Genomic DNA, 15,269 nt, shown 5'->3' on the forward strand with positions numbered 1-15,269 from the left:
AAGACACACAGCACTGTGCAGTGACGAGTCACTTTAGCACTTCGGGAAAACGGGACTTCTGGAGGTCTCAGACGCTGCAAGGGTGCTCTCAGCCCAGACCTGTGCCCACTCTCCTGGGGGAGGGGCTTTTCTCCTTAGTGCTGTGCATGACTGTCTATGTTGTGAGTCAGACTGAAGTCACTGTGTGTTAAGGAATAACAGGATCACGGGGCCAGAAACGGCCTTGTGACTATCTGATCCCCACCTTTCACTTTGCAGATGGGGCCACTTGATCCCATGTCATACAGCTGGCTTGTGGAAGAATTTTACAAGCAGGGTTGTTCAATTCTCCATCCAGATTTCACTCCACTCCACCATTCTGCTTGCTCTTTTGGTTTCTCCCTTACTTTGGCTTGAAATCTGGATGTGTTCTTTGTTTAATGGGATCAGCATTAGAATGAGGCCCTAGGGTATTTGAAGTTTATGGAGAGGTAGAGAACTGAAATGATTCCCTTCTCCAGTGCCTGGTCCATCGCCAGTGAGAAACACGGACCACCATCACTTCTCCACTCGGCTTTCTGAGGAGAAGGAAGCAAAGAAGAGGTAAATTAAGATAAAGAAGGAAAAGAACCCAAAAAAGAGGATGAGCAAAGAGAGGGAGAGATGAGAAGAGAGACGACTGAGAGAGACAAGGACAGAGAAATAAGGTGGGGTAAAGAGAGTGAGAGATGGAGAAGAGGAAGGGGGCGGGAGGAGCTAGGGAAGGTGGTCCAGGGGTGCAGGAAAAAGGCATCAAATTAAGACCCCACCAAAAGGAGCTGAACACACTTTATACCCACCCAACTTCATAACCTGGATCCACTGTACTTCAAATAAGCAGTTCTATGCATACAAAAGACCACGGGATTTGGCAGTTTTGCCAAACAAAATGCAGAGATGATAAAGCCAGGGGGATCACATAAACAGACACAAGGTATTGAGCAATGAAAAATATGTCCATATGGGGAGAACATAATAAATGTATTCACGGTCCAGGAGGGGTAGGGGTGCGCAGCCTCCTTGTTAGCTGTTTCGGGCTACAAATACTTGTACGTGCCAAAATGCCGAGTAAATGGGGTTCTTGACATTTGACATCGGGATTAAACCACAAGTCCCTATGACCAGACACATGGGGCTGACATTAGCCCTCTCATTTCCCTTCAGCAATCACCTGCTTACAAGGACCCATAATGTCTTCAACGATAAGGAGCCAATAGTGACAGTAACAGTCACCACGTACTGCAAGTCTAATTTTGTGCGGGCACTCTTCGCACTTTATCTCATTTAATCCTCACAATGATAAGGAGGTAATATAATCTAACTATCTGGGTCAAAGTCTTACTATGCAATCTGGAACAAATTAACCTCTCGGTACCTTGGTTTTGTCATCTGTGAAATAGAATTGATAGGAATATTTATCTCAGAGGGCTATTTTGAGGATTAAATGAGACAATATAAATGGAAAGCACGACAGAGCCAGACACATTGCAAGCACTTAATAAATATCAGGTGAAATCATTGTTGATATTACTACATTTTATGGATGAGGATACCGAGCTCAAGGAAATTAAATAACTCTCCCAAAGTTGATGGAGATCAGAACAGAGGCTGGAACCCAGGTCTATCTAAGGGTAAATGTCACATGTGCATGAGCTGTGGCTATTTGTTTTCTGTTACTCTATCTGTATTAACTGACTCCAAAAATCCTGGTCTTTCTGGTGTATAATGCAGCCTCTCAGGGAAAGGTTATCCAGAAAATTACCAGCTCAAGCTGGGAAACATAAAGGGGCACATTACTCAACTCAAGACATCTTCCTCTTCCCATTCCCTTGTCCTCATCAACGAGGGAAGAAAATAAATCTTGCCCATCCTCTTCTTCATTTACTCTCACACCTATAGAGCCCCCATTGACGAATGCCATGAGTATTGATACTTACACGACTGGAACTAAACAGGCACTCACTCAATCATTAAAAGTTCGGTAAAAAGAAATGCCTTGCCTTTGTGCCCTGTGTCCACAGAAATGTCGAATGCCATGAGGTTTGAATGTCATCAGTTGAGTTGCAAAAAGGAATGTTTGCAGAAGCGTAAGAATGGAGAGGAGAAAGCACTAAAGTCTGAAAATTTGCTTATATCTGTCCATTCACCAAATATTTGTTGGGCACCTACTATTTACCAGCCACTGTTCTAGGTGCTCAGGCTACAATATTAAACAAGATAGACACAGATTCTGCCCCTATGCAACGAAAGCCTAGACAGGGAGACGTTCTGAATCCAATAGTTGACCATATATTTAATTACAATAGTGATACGTGCTATGCAAAGCAAGTCCCTGAAGCTATCCGAGTCTATAACAAGTAAGGAAAGCTCTCCTGAGGAAGGAACATTCAGGCTGAGCAGGAATCTTCCCAGTGAGGTTGCTGGGGCAGGGGGAGTCTTCCTAAGGAGAGATTTTGGTGAGTAGGAGAAGCTGAAAACAGGCCAGTGAGTAGGAAGAGAAGAGCTCTGTGCTAACCCACCAAATGACTCTAGAAAAGTCAGCTCAAGTCCCCACAACTCTTTCCTTCATGGCAACATAGCATGATGGAGCACTTAATAATGCTCTCCAGCTCTCACGATTCCTCTAGATTCTCTTTCCCTGTGTCTGAATCGAGGGTATACCACAGAGTGAGATTCTGGTCCAGGTACAGGGAATAGAAAACCCATTTTGTTGAGAGTGGGGCTCACTCAAATGTAGGAAGCAAGTATAAACTGTCCCTAGGATGGGGGAACCATCATGTTTTTCCTCCATATTCAACAGCCAATATTAATTTCCCCAAAAGGCTCAGAGTCCGGGGCTCCAACTCCAAAAGAAAGGTCATGTACAGATTTTATGACTTGGCATCCAAAGTCCTGGTTTGGTGGATGGGCTGAATTCTCCCGTGAATGATCTGAATTCTCCAATTTTCCCTAACAATGAAAATAAAAAGTTAAGACTTCTAATTTCTCCAGATTTAAAAAACTACAATGCACTTTAAAAAGATTACTTTGGTAGTTTTACTGCTATTAATCAGGTATCCTAAAAACAATGGCTTCTTTCACAAGGTACCTATTGCCATTGGTCTGTATGTGAAATTTTATTCAGTTTAATAAGGCCCTCTACTGGCAATCTCCAAAAACACAATCTCTTTCAAATTATTTTCTAGTAAACTCTTTTAACTACTCCCAATAATAAAGTATCTCACATTCCTGATCATGCAAATCTGGGCTGAAAAAATGAGAAGAAAATGAGAAAGGGAAGAAATTCTCTTCAAGTGTCATTTCAAGTGGGCCATTCATTTACCTATTCATAAAATAACATTACATGAAGCATCATTTGCTTTCCTCTGATGAAGCTATTCTAGATGTCAGAGGTACTCAGAAACAAAGGCTATTTCTTACACTAAAATCTATGGAGTATTCATGGAACCATAAAACTAAATTATGAATGTTATTTACAAACTACAATAAAACCAGATCATTTCTGTCCGTTTACCCACATATGAGTAATTGACTATAATTAGAATAAAAGAAATGTTGAAGACAGGCCTTTTAAATTGCTTCTGATATGTCACAACTAATAATTAACTTCTGCTTGACAACCGACCAAACAAAAACACAAAAAACAGTATACGGTGACTTGAGAATTTATCCATATAAGAAGAATGTTTGAAAAGTAAGTTATCTTTGACACATTTGTCAAATGGCTGTTGGAAAACTTAACTATAGATTCCTAGAAAACCAAGTCAGTGTTCGAAATGAGGCAATTAATAACTCTAGGAAAAATATTTTTAAGAGAAAGGAAATACAAGAATAAATTATTTGACTCAACAGTAAATGTTATTTACAATCATGGTAAAAATAAGCACTGAATAGACATTTAATCAAAATTGTGATATAATTCCATTGGAGAACAGGAAGGGTGTAGGAGGTGTAAGAAATATATATTGTAATCTATCATAATACAAGGTAAATAATTTGAAATTATAACTAGATATAAAAAACATTATTTAAAAATAGTACAGAAAAAGCAGCTAAAAGACTGTCAGATATATATATCTTCATATATACATGCACTGTTTATATATATGTAAACATTTTAGAACTACCATTTAATCTATATGTCAAGTGACATATGTAAATATATATGATATATAGTTATTATTTATATAGACATTTTAGTACTATTTGGTTTTCTAAATATGAGCATGTATTACTTTGATTTTTTTTTTTTTTTAAGTTTCTAAAAGCAGATCAGCACTGACAATGGGTCACACTTAGGACGTATCTTTTGGATTGGCCTGGATCAGTGTTCTACGTTTCCAGATTCAATTTGTCAAATGAAGCAAGGTCCCTTCGTGGAACAGTTTGTCAGGCACACATCTTGACAGTAACACTTGTTCCCACGTTTCAGAACTAACAGCTGGTCTTTCAACATCATAATATGTATCTGCCATATTATTATCCAAGCTTATGTTCCACAATGGGTTTGGGACTTTCTTCTTGAACTCAGCCCATTGGGTTCTTAAAGTGCATCCAAATTCTGCTCAAAGGAATCACTAATCCAGAAAGTTTATTTCTAAGAGGAGAGATCTGGTTTCTTGCCCTGAAAATACCACATTAATTTATGTAACTACTGGGAAGTACCTTGTGTAATTGAGGCTTCCAAAAGGACACGACACACTTCATTAGGCAAGTATGTATTGGGGGCACAGTAAATGTTGTGGGTAATGTTCTATGTATCCAAGAGATTTATTATTTCATCTATAAAGAAAGCACAATGGGGAATCTAAAATTCCAAAGGCATTAAACTTTGTAGAATTAGAGAAGTAGAGAAAAATAAAGCTATAAGGTATCTTGTGTTTAACTGGTTCTATGACTTGCCAGTGTTAAACCTCAACCATTCCGGCTATTTAAACCCACTGTCACAAAATACTACCACTTCCCTTGGTAAACTTTTCCAGAGACCAACCAAATGGCCAACCATTACTTCCAATTTTTTTTTTTTTAAATCTAAATCCCCTGAATTATACTCTTGACCAAGCTGAACTCAGCCTACCCACGCATATACCGAGAGTGCAAATAATCTTGATGTTGAGCCGTAAACTCGGCCCAACCTGCAAGGGGATTCTTGTCCGAGATTAAGAGAAGAACAAAAATACCAAAGGGCTGGGCATGGGCTTTGACCCTTCCGCAAGACTAGAAAATGTGAACCACCACTTCAGTCGGCTGGCACCTTGAAGTGTTTATCTGATTTGCTGCTCTCCAGGACCATCAGTCCAGGGGAAGACAAGAAAAATCAAAGTCCCACCATAGGAAAAGCTCATAAGAAAGACTGCCTTCCACATGTCCAGAGAGCCGTACAATGAAAGGTTAAGAGTATGGGCTCAGGGTTCAAATCCTGCCTCTGCCTCTTTGACTGCCCATGTGACCTTTGCACATTACCTCACCTTTCTGAACCTCAGTATCCTTGCCTGGAAAATGAGTATAATGATCATAATGAGACAGCACCTGCGAAGTGTTTAGAAATGTGCCTGGTATACAGTCATCACTCAGTAGTGATTATGGGGAAGAAAATTTAAATCTTCTCTCAGAGTACCCATCAAGCACACATTCATACATTTTTTTTTCATCATTTGTTTGCTGGGAATTCACTCTGTGCCAGGTGCCTAGCTAGGCATGAGATTACAAATTTGGCAAGGGTCTGGAGGATAAACTGGGTGGATAGGGAGGTGCCACGGGCAAGAGTGTAAAGATACTGAGGTGCTAAAGAACATACAAACCCAGCATGTTTAGGTAACAGAAAGCAGCTCCTAGCAGCTAAGACAGGAATTCCCACCCGAATCATCTGAGGAACTTTTTAACTATTCCTGGGTCTGAATCACACCTTGGAAATGCCGATTTATTAAGTCTGGGGTAGGACATGAGCACTGGTAAGGCGACAGCGATGATAACAGCTAATACTCATCAGTACTTAAATCTCTGCCTGTTTTAGCTATATTGATGTATAGCTAAGTGTTTAGCTAAGTGTTTTTAGCTCTATTAATGTATTTAATTCTCCCCATCCTCCCATAAGGTAGGCACTCTTACTAGCCACATTTTAAAGACGAAAAGCTGAAACAGAAAAGTCAAGTGAATTAACCAAGATCATAAAGCCGGCCAGTGATGAAAGCAGGACTTGAGCCTGGGCAGTCTGGTTCCAGAACCCAAGTCCTCAATCGCTCCACCACGCTGCCCCTCAAGCCTTGATGGAAGATATAGATGGACTGTCATGCCAGGAACCTCCAAGGACAGACACATAGTACATGTGAGGGAGTGGAGAGAAATGAGGCAAAGGAGGTTGGCGGCATCACATCAGGAATAGCCCTTGTTTGCATACCGGGGAGTCTGGCACTGAGAGCTTTCAACCAGAGTGAAGAAGAATTTCAAGCCACTCAGCACATTTACAAGATGTTTTTGTCAGCCACGTGCAGAGGCATGGGTGTTTGATGCAGGAAAGGGGATACTTAAGATTAGCAATTCACTCCTTTACTTATTTGCTATTACACATTGAACTACTATACGCTGTACTAGGTGCCGTGGATATAGGAAGTATTGAAATACAGCCCTGGCTTTTGATGGAAAGAGGTTCTTAACTAGGTACTACAGAGCTTCAGATCCCACAGCAAAAGTCAGCACAGGATACCATGAGGCTCCAAAGAAGAAAATCATCACTTCAACTTGAAGAATCCACAGAGGCATACCATAGGCAGGGGTGTCAGGGGCAGGGAAGGCTCCAGAGAAAAAGAGGAATGCAGGGTGTCAGTGGAATCTAGTTGAATGTTAGCACTGGAGGTCCAGGCTGCAGTGAGAGAATGAGGGTGAGGGGTAAGAATCCATGAGAAAGTGAAGTTTCCCCAGGCAAGAGGAGCCCCAAAGAGGGGGAAGACAAGTAAGGTGTGGTCAATAAAAGAAGTCCGAGACTTGGAAGTAAAGCAGAAACACAAAATGTCAGAGCTGGGAACCACCTTCGGTCTCTCAACCTGCACCTGATGCAAAGTGCCTTCTGTACTACTCCACTGCCTGAAATGCCCGGCTTGCCTTTAGGTCATCAACTGTCAAATAATCACAGAGTACTCTTTGGTTCTCTAGCCAAAATAATGAGGAACAGAGTTGTTAAGAAACATACCCAGAGCCAAAGACAAAACAGGAATGTTCTCTCTTTACCAGACCACCTTCATCTATACACCTTCACACAGCCCAGCTCCTGAAAGAAGGCTAGGAACCACACGTGGATCCTATTTCTTCTACAGCCTGGAAGAACTGAAATGTGAAATGCATGCCGGGACAAGCACAGGAGGCTGGGTTTCTAGTTGGAGCTCTGCCACCGTCTTGCTGGGTGACTTTGGACCAATCATTTCCCCTCCTCATGCCTCAGGTTTTCTTCTGCAAAAGATAAGCTTTGAATAATGGTTTGGAAACTGTTTTAGTAGCACATCCCTTTCTTTAAGTAAAAATTCACAGAAAGCATTGAGCTTTAATACATAAAACATATCCAGTGCTAACTAGTATATATAGGATGGATAAACAACAAGGTCCTACTGTATAGCACAGGGAACTATATTCAGTATCCTCTGATAAACCATAATGGAAAAGAATATGAAAAAGAATATATATATGCATAACTGAGTCACTTTGCCGTACAGCAGAAATTAACACAACATTGTAAATCAACTATACTTCAATAAAATTAAAAAAAAAATCATATGCAAGAGAGTGTCCTCTGATGGAAAAATCTGGAGCGGACAAACACGCAGAAGGAGGCTGCCCACCTTAGAACTCCATGGAAAACAATCGAATATTTTAGGAGTTTTCAGGCACTGACTTCTTACAATTCTCTGAGACCAGAGAAAAAGGGAAAGGCAGGGAAGGCTGTTGCTGCTCTTGTGGGCTGGTGACAGAGCCGCTGAATGGAGGAACAGCTGGGTCTCCCGTATGGAGTCTCGGGGCTCACGTGCAGGAGGTAACGGACTAACAGCCGCTTGCCAATCCGTGCAGCAGGGCTGTCAGGCCTGGATGGCAGGCATCAGCCAGGATGCGCTACTGATTACAAGGGGCTGAATTCACTGCAGGCGCTCAGGCGCAAACCCAGCAGCGAGAAGCATGCAGCAGAAAGACAAATGCACGTGGCTCTGACGCAGAACTTCCAGGTGGCCCAGGGCAACCGTGATGAGAGGGGGCCCGGGTTCAGGCTGGCGGCACACAGAGCCCACCCTTCCTTATTCCCCAAAGAATATTTGGAGAGTTTGAAAGAGTTGGGAGGAAAGTGAAAGCGAGGATGTGGATCTCACGTCCCCACCGAGCTGAGTGTCAAAGTTGAACTTTTTCAGCAGTACCTGCATTCAGGTTCCCAGAAGACAAGTCAGAACAGCAAACATATCTCCAGGTACTTAAAGGGAAGAAACCCAGATAGAAACGGTTTGCATTTCAAAACACTTGTCTATACTTTCGAACTCCCTGAGAATGAATGAGCTTATGTGTGTGCGTGCGTTTGGGGGGAGGGTGTAGGCAAGAAGGGAAGGAGACATTGAACAACACGCACATATTAGAAACCTACAAACCACAGAAACGATCAGAGACGAAAATCAAGAGTGGGTTTTCCCTTCCAGCACACTGGTTGATTAAAAATTAGTCTTTACAGTTTTCTATTAAAATTCCTAGGTCAACCTAATAGTTTTCTGTATGGTTGTTGGCTTTTTATTTAAAAAAAAATAAAATTGCCAACCTCCCTGCAGAGGCAAATGAGGACCAGGAATTCAGTACCCTGTTATCTATGTGCTGAGTCCTCTGCACCTACCCCTTCAACCTCAGCGCCCTGTAATTACTACTCGGAACAAATGCATACTTGTGGCAGTGACAGAGCCCGGAGAAATACGTACACATCACCATCTCACTTTAAAAGCAAAGCAAGTTGTATAAATACGAAAAACTGTTACAAGAGTTTTTAAAATTCCAACAGTCTTACTTGTCAGCTCTGCAGTCAACACATCTCACAGTCCTGGAGACAAACACAGGAACTGCAACAACTCTCTCCAGCTAAACATTTCCTCCCGGGTTGATCCTCTGTTTATTTGTGAAGCATGAAAAGGCCGGGCTCACAGAACACGCGCAGTTTTTCTGAACAGCCGAAGCGGCAGCAAAAGTTCCTGCCGCAAACTCGGAGCAAGTTTGCGGAGATCCGCTGCTCCCAGGGCTGCGGCTCCGTGGTTTGCTCGGAGCTTGTAAATATAAGCTCCGCGGACAAAGTCCCACATGACATCACCGGCAGCTGCTTATTGTTGAGTCTTTATTAACTGACTGTCAAAAAGAAAGGAGGGGGTGGGGAGCAAGGGTATCTTTTCTGCAGCAAAAACCGGGCATCTCCGAGTGGATTCCGGTGATGCGAGCGTAAATAATCCCATTGATTCAAATTTTCAAGAGCCTGGTTTCCCTCAGGTCAGATCGTTTCTCCTGAAAAAAGGCAGAGAATCGCCGCCACCGATTGACGCTGGCTAAACTGAAGCCATGGAAGAGCCAGCGGGCTGCTAACAAGTTGTTACCCACCTGTTTCCACTCTGCTTCAGAGTCTGACGATTCATGAATAATGAATTATTAGTTACGTCTTACATCGCCTAACAACTTTTATGTGATATACATATATACCTGGCTGACATTTTTTTTTCTAGATGTCTTGTCCTGAGTTGTAACTCTTTTTAGGTACACTAAAAAGTTTTTCAACTTGGGATAGGGGCTCCCTGAAACGTAGCCAAAATTGTGTGTGTGCAAATCGGAGGGTTCTTTTCTGAGAAGAGCGCTGAAAGGCTTCTTCAGATTCTTAATGACCTTCCTACACCACTCCTACCATGCCAAAAAATCAGTAAATAAATAATCTTTGCCACGTATCTCTAATCATCTCAAGTACCGTAAGCCACACCCACTTCCAACCAGCAAGATAAAAACTGTGCCCTTCCCCTGCTATTTTCCACGCTCTCAAGGAATCTCCCTTCTTCTCTGAGCTGGTTCTCACTCATGGTTTTTACAGTTTTCTCCCCACGCACCCCTCCCCGCCACCTGAGAAATCCACAAATCCTACACCACATCCCTGCCATGAAGTCTGGACACCCTGGCCCACTGTTTTCCTTCCTTCCTCTGAGCTGCTATAATGATGCTGACTATTTATATTTATTTGCTGCTTTTTATATACTGACTTGTATTTTTAGCTTGTTTTTTAGCCATCTGTGTTTCTGTCTCCTCAAGTCACTTTGAAAGGTCTTTGAGGGCAGCCATTGTGTTGTGTTATTTGTTTATACACAAACCTCCTGCCATAGTGAATCTTAAGCAGAAAAGGGGGGAGGAGGACCTTGAGGGCCGAGGCAGGAACAGTTAGCAGAGCCCATGGAATGGGGCGTATGTTTAGATAAGCACTCTCCCTGCCCTTGGGAAACAATGACCTCGCATCTCACTGGTCACCACATGAGTGGATGCTATTTGGCACGTCCAAAAATTATTTTTTTCTAAGAGCAGTGATAGATTATTGATTTGGTAGGGTATCAAGGCCTTCAAATATTCCACTTTGATGTAGGAATCAGTTAAAGATAGTGCCTATCTCGTATGCCACTAATGGGTTTAAATCAACACAATATTTACGGAAAGCAAATTAGAGCTACCTTAGATTTTGTGAAGTACAAACCCTTAGACCCAGCAATTCCACTTTTCCAGAGGGACCCCGCAAATATGCTCACAAAAGCGCCTGAGGATATAAACTCAAGAATGTTCTTTGCAGCATTACTTGTAAACCAATAAAGTAGAGACAACTTAAATATACATCAATACGAGAAAAGGTAGGTATACAAATTGTGGTATATGTATAGTATAAAAATCTTAGAAGGGGTTGAAAAAATTGAGGTAACTGCATAGACTGACATGGAAAGAATTAGGCAGGAGCTTGTTGAATGAATAAAGCAAATTGTAGCAAATGATAGGAAGAATTATACACATTGTTAGCAGTGGTTATCCTTGGGGAATTAGATAAGGGAACTTTCATTTTTTGTTTTTCTGTGTGGTTTGACATTTTTTTCAATGAGCGTGTTCCACTTTGGTTATTAAAAGAATAATAAAAGTACAAGAGTGGGGCTTCCCTGGTGGCGCAGTGGTCGAGAATCTGCCTGCCAATGCAGGGGACACGGGTTCGAGCCCTGGTCTGGGAAGATCCCACATGCCGCGGAGCAACTAGGCCCGTGAGCCGCAACTACGGAGCCTGCGCATCTGGAGCCTGTGCTCCGCAACAAGAGAGGCCACGACAGTGAGAGGCCCACGCACCGTGATGAAGAGTGGCCCCCGCTTGCCACAACTAGAGAAAGCCCTCACAGAAACGAAGACCCAAGACAGCCAAAAAATAATTAATTAATTAATTAAAGTAACTTTAAAAAAAAAAGTACAAAAGTGTATAATTTTCAAAATAAATCACAAGGAGAAACCTAGCTACACCTTCGACAGATGTCTGACATATAGTAAATGCTCAGTAAAGATCTGTTGATTGGACGCAGGTTTGTGGCATTTCTACCAGGATGCAGTAGTACGTGGGGACGGACTGGGGTAACAAGGAAGGAGAACCAGGCACCAGATTTTTATTCCTGATGGAACGACCGACCTTCTTTCCCATACGTGTAAGGACTAATTTGAAAACCTCTTGGACTCTGTCCACTGTAAGAAATGATTAAAGTTAAGTGCTCAGAACATAAAGTGCTGACCTTTCCCTTGTGCAACTGCTGTTTGACAAATGGAGTTTTAAGGTAAGACAAGCAAGAACCGCTTTGGTTCAGCTCACTGGTTTGCCAGCAAGTTCTGGAGGGAGAGTCAGGAAACTGGTAAGGACACAGGTTTGCCCAGCATCTTGTCATGGCTGGTCAAACATTAAGGAATTCTTCAGGGCGAGGTTAGAAAAGTCTAATCCACACAGTCTTTGGAGCTTTATTACGGAGGCACTCAGGGCTTTGAAACTCAGTGGGCTAGAGTGATGGCACCAAACACAGCTCTGTCTCCCTACATAGAGCCTCTAGGCCTCCATAGTGGAAACTCACAAACATAAGCCATATGCTAGATATCAATACCACGTTTTTCTTTAGGGAAATAAAAAGAAAAAAAGTCCAAGAAAAAAATGACTGAAAATTTCCACCAAGGTCGATAGGTTTCTCAAAGCACTATTTCCACTACTCTAGAGAAAACACGTTGGACTCTTGTCTTACTTCCTAGTGAGAAGATGTGTTTGTAATCATTTCATGAAAAATGAGGGACTTCCCTGGTGGTGCAGTGGTTAAGAACCCACCTGCCAATGCAGGGGACACGGGTTCAAGCCAAGGTCTGGGAAGATCCCAGATGCCACGCAGCAACTAAGCCCATGCACAACAACTACTGAGCCTGCGCTCTAGGGCCCACGAGCCACAACTACTGAGCCCACGCACCGCATCTACTGAAGCCCACGCGCTCTAGCGCCAGTGCTCTGCAACAAAAGAAGCCACCACAATGAGAAGTCCGTGCACCAAAACGAAGAGTAGCCCCTGCTCGCCACAACTAGAGAAAGCCCACGTGCAGCAACGAAGACCCCACACAGCCAAAAATAATAAATAAATTAAAATAAATACATTTTAAAAAAAGAAAGAAAAATGAAAGCACAGCCATATTTCCTGCTTGTTTTTATGATTTATTTATCCACAGATCAGAGGAACCTGAGGCCGGATTCTATTTAAAAGCACATTTGGAGCCCCTTGGGTGTGATAGGGTCACACTTTTCCAAATGAGAAGTAAAGACAAGCATTTAACTTGACTTACAATTTAAGATAAAAACAAATAAGGGAAAGGGCGATGGGCGGGGCTTTCTTCCCCACATCTACCAGGGGATCATTAATGCTGCTGCCAAAATCACCTCCACCTGCTGAGATGCTTGGCTTCCCTTCCACTGCCTTCTACTGCTTCATTCAGGCAGTTTTCCCTCTCCCCACGAGGCTGCCCTCCTCAGGGGAGGACGGCCGAGCAGGTATAGCAGGCATACACGTGTCTGTTTACCTGTTCATTATTTTTAAAGTCTTAAGATGTATTCTTCATGTTTATGTGTTTTCTGTCTTAAACTGGAAAATCTCTAAAGTCAGAGATAGTAATCAGATCTGCAAGATGTGAAACACAGCCAAGAGGTCCCTTGGAGGTTCTTGCTGCCAATGGCTCCTACCGAGGCTGTCCTCAGATACAGTTTCTACCTCCAGTGTCTAATTTCCCCTCTATCTCCCCCTCTCATCCTATTAAACACGTATAACTACTGCCATTTATCAAGCATTCATATGTGCCATTTACTTTAAACACATCATCTAATTTACCTTTGAAATATCCCAATGAGTTAATACTATCACTACCACTCCCCTTTTACAACCAAGGAAACTGAGGCCCAGAGAGAGATGTTACTTAAGTGATGTGACTCTGATCACACATATTGTGTCGAGTCACCATTTCAACTCTGCCTGACCTTCCAGCATCCCAAGGGAGGCCTAGATCCCTCTGAGGATTATAAATATTGAACAGAGAGTTGGTAAACCAATATGAATAAGGGCAAACTGGAATTTAGAAGCGTGTAGCCATCACTAAAGTACTCAGCTCTGATTCCTATACACAGACGGCAGTGACCTTCAGACTTGAGTCTTGAACTAGTGTGACTTCTGCTGCTTTCTGTAACCCAGCCTCTCTGCTTGGCTCTTAGAGGAGATAAGTTGTAGGCCTCAAAGACCATGGGACTCAGACTCCCAGGGCTTAATCCCAGAGCATCCCTGTGGAGTAAGTGCTCCATGCCCTTGGAGATGCACAAGATCCAGGTGCAGGAAGGAGAAAATATTGGAGGGCAGGCATTTAATCATGTTTACAGCCTGTTTCCCTTTACACTGAGAACCTTCAGTGACTCCTGTTCCTTTGTTCATGGAGGTAATGGTTCTACCAGGGCTTAAGAGAGAGCCTGTGGCCTGTGAGCCTGCCCTGTAAGAGTTAACATGATCAGAAATGGGAAGCAGAGGTGTTAGGAGGAACACTTCACACAGGAACACTTCAGCATTTCCTAAACAAACTAGCATGGTTCTGAGAGGCTGAGTCCCTGGGGGACCTGAAAATCTGCATGTTTAGAAAGTGACCCACATCATTCTCATGCAGATGGGCCTCAGACCATTTTTTTTTTAATATCTTTATTGGAGTATAATATCTTTATTGGAGTATAATTGCTTTACAATGGTGTGTTAGTTTCTGCTTTATAACAAAGTTAATCAGCTGTACATATACATATACCCCGTATTTTAAGAAACAGTGTTTATACCAAGAGAAGTAAATATATGACTCTCTTATCTACGATCAGACATTGATAAAGATCAGGTCCATTGTCCCTCCGAAAGAGCCGTGGGATCAATGAGCAATTTCCTGGTAACCCTCATCTGCGATAGAGCACATCTGACACGACGTTGGGACACCAAGTGCAACTTGGAAAAGACACAGCGGGTGCCACATGGATGGTCCCAAACACGTAGTCGGATAAAGACATTTATAGGCTTTCCTTGCTGCCAATGTCACTGTAGTCCCCATACATAAATCCAACAAAAACAAGAGTAAACCATAAAGTGTGAAGTCCAACAAAGTTCAGATTACTCCCATGACAGAGGCTTAGATGCATTTCACGATAGATCACATTTCAAGCCTAGAAATGCTTTCTTTTTTCCAAGGGGGAAGGGAGGGCAGCTTGCCGTATGCAGCCTATTTATTGGCTTGTTGACACTCTTGAGACACCAGGAACCTTTGGGGGGGAGGGGGCTGATATGGCAGATGCCCGTTGACAGAGGAGGTGGAGGGAAGGGATAAAAAATTTGAGCATCTGTGACGATTAGCCTGGGACCTGCCCTGAAAATGTGGTGATATCCCCCTCATACATTTGCTTTCTCCACCAGCTTGGGCTCCAGGCCCGACCCCGGGAGGTACGGCAAGGGTTAATGCTCCCTAAGGCACTGGCGGCTTTTGATGAAAGGCGCGCGTAAGCATAAAGTATCACCTCGAAGCTGGAGGATTTGGTTTCAGCCTCCTCATTGTGTGTTGACAGTGCATACTGTGAGTTTGACGTTTTTAACTACTTTGCTGGCCCCAAATAAAAAGGGCTGGGCGAGAGGAGGTGGAAAAAGGGAAGAGGTTGGGCGGAGCCA

The 15,269-nt window shown here is 42.8% G+C and overlaps 1 protein-coding gene across 1 annotated transcript in view; it reads right to left on the reverse strand.

Annotated features, from left to right (window-relative positions):
- The window catches only part of NCKAP5 (NCK associated protein 5), a 953,343-nt gene extending 944,068 nt beyond the window's left edge, over nucleotides 1–9,275 (reverse strand). Inside the window, exon 1 of the mRNA XM_036858046.1 lies at nucleotides 9,041–9,275. The gene's annotated coding sequence lies outside the window, so the exon portion shown is untranslated. The remainder of the gene's footprint in view (nucleotides 1–9,040) is intronic.
- Nucleotides 9,276–15,269: the final 5,994 nt, after the last annotated feature.

This window comes from Balaenoptera musculus, chromosome 7 (genome assembly GCF_009873245.2).
Source record: "Balaenoptera musculus isolate JJ_BM4_2016_0621 chromosome 7, mBalMus1.pri.v3, whole genome shotgun sequence".
NCBI lineage: Eukaryota > Metazoa > Chordata > Mammalia > Artiodactyla > Balaenopteridae > Balaenoptera > Balaenoptera musculus.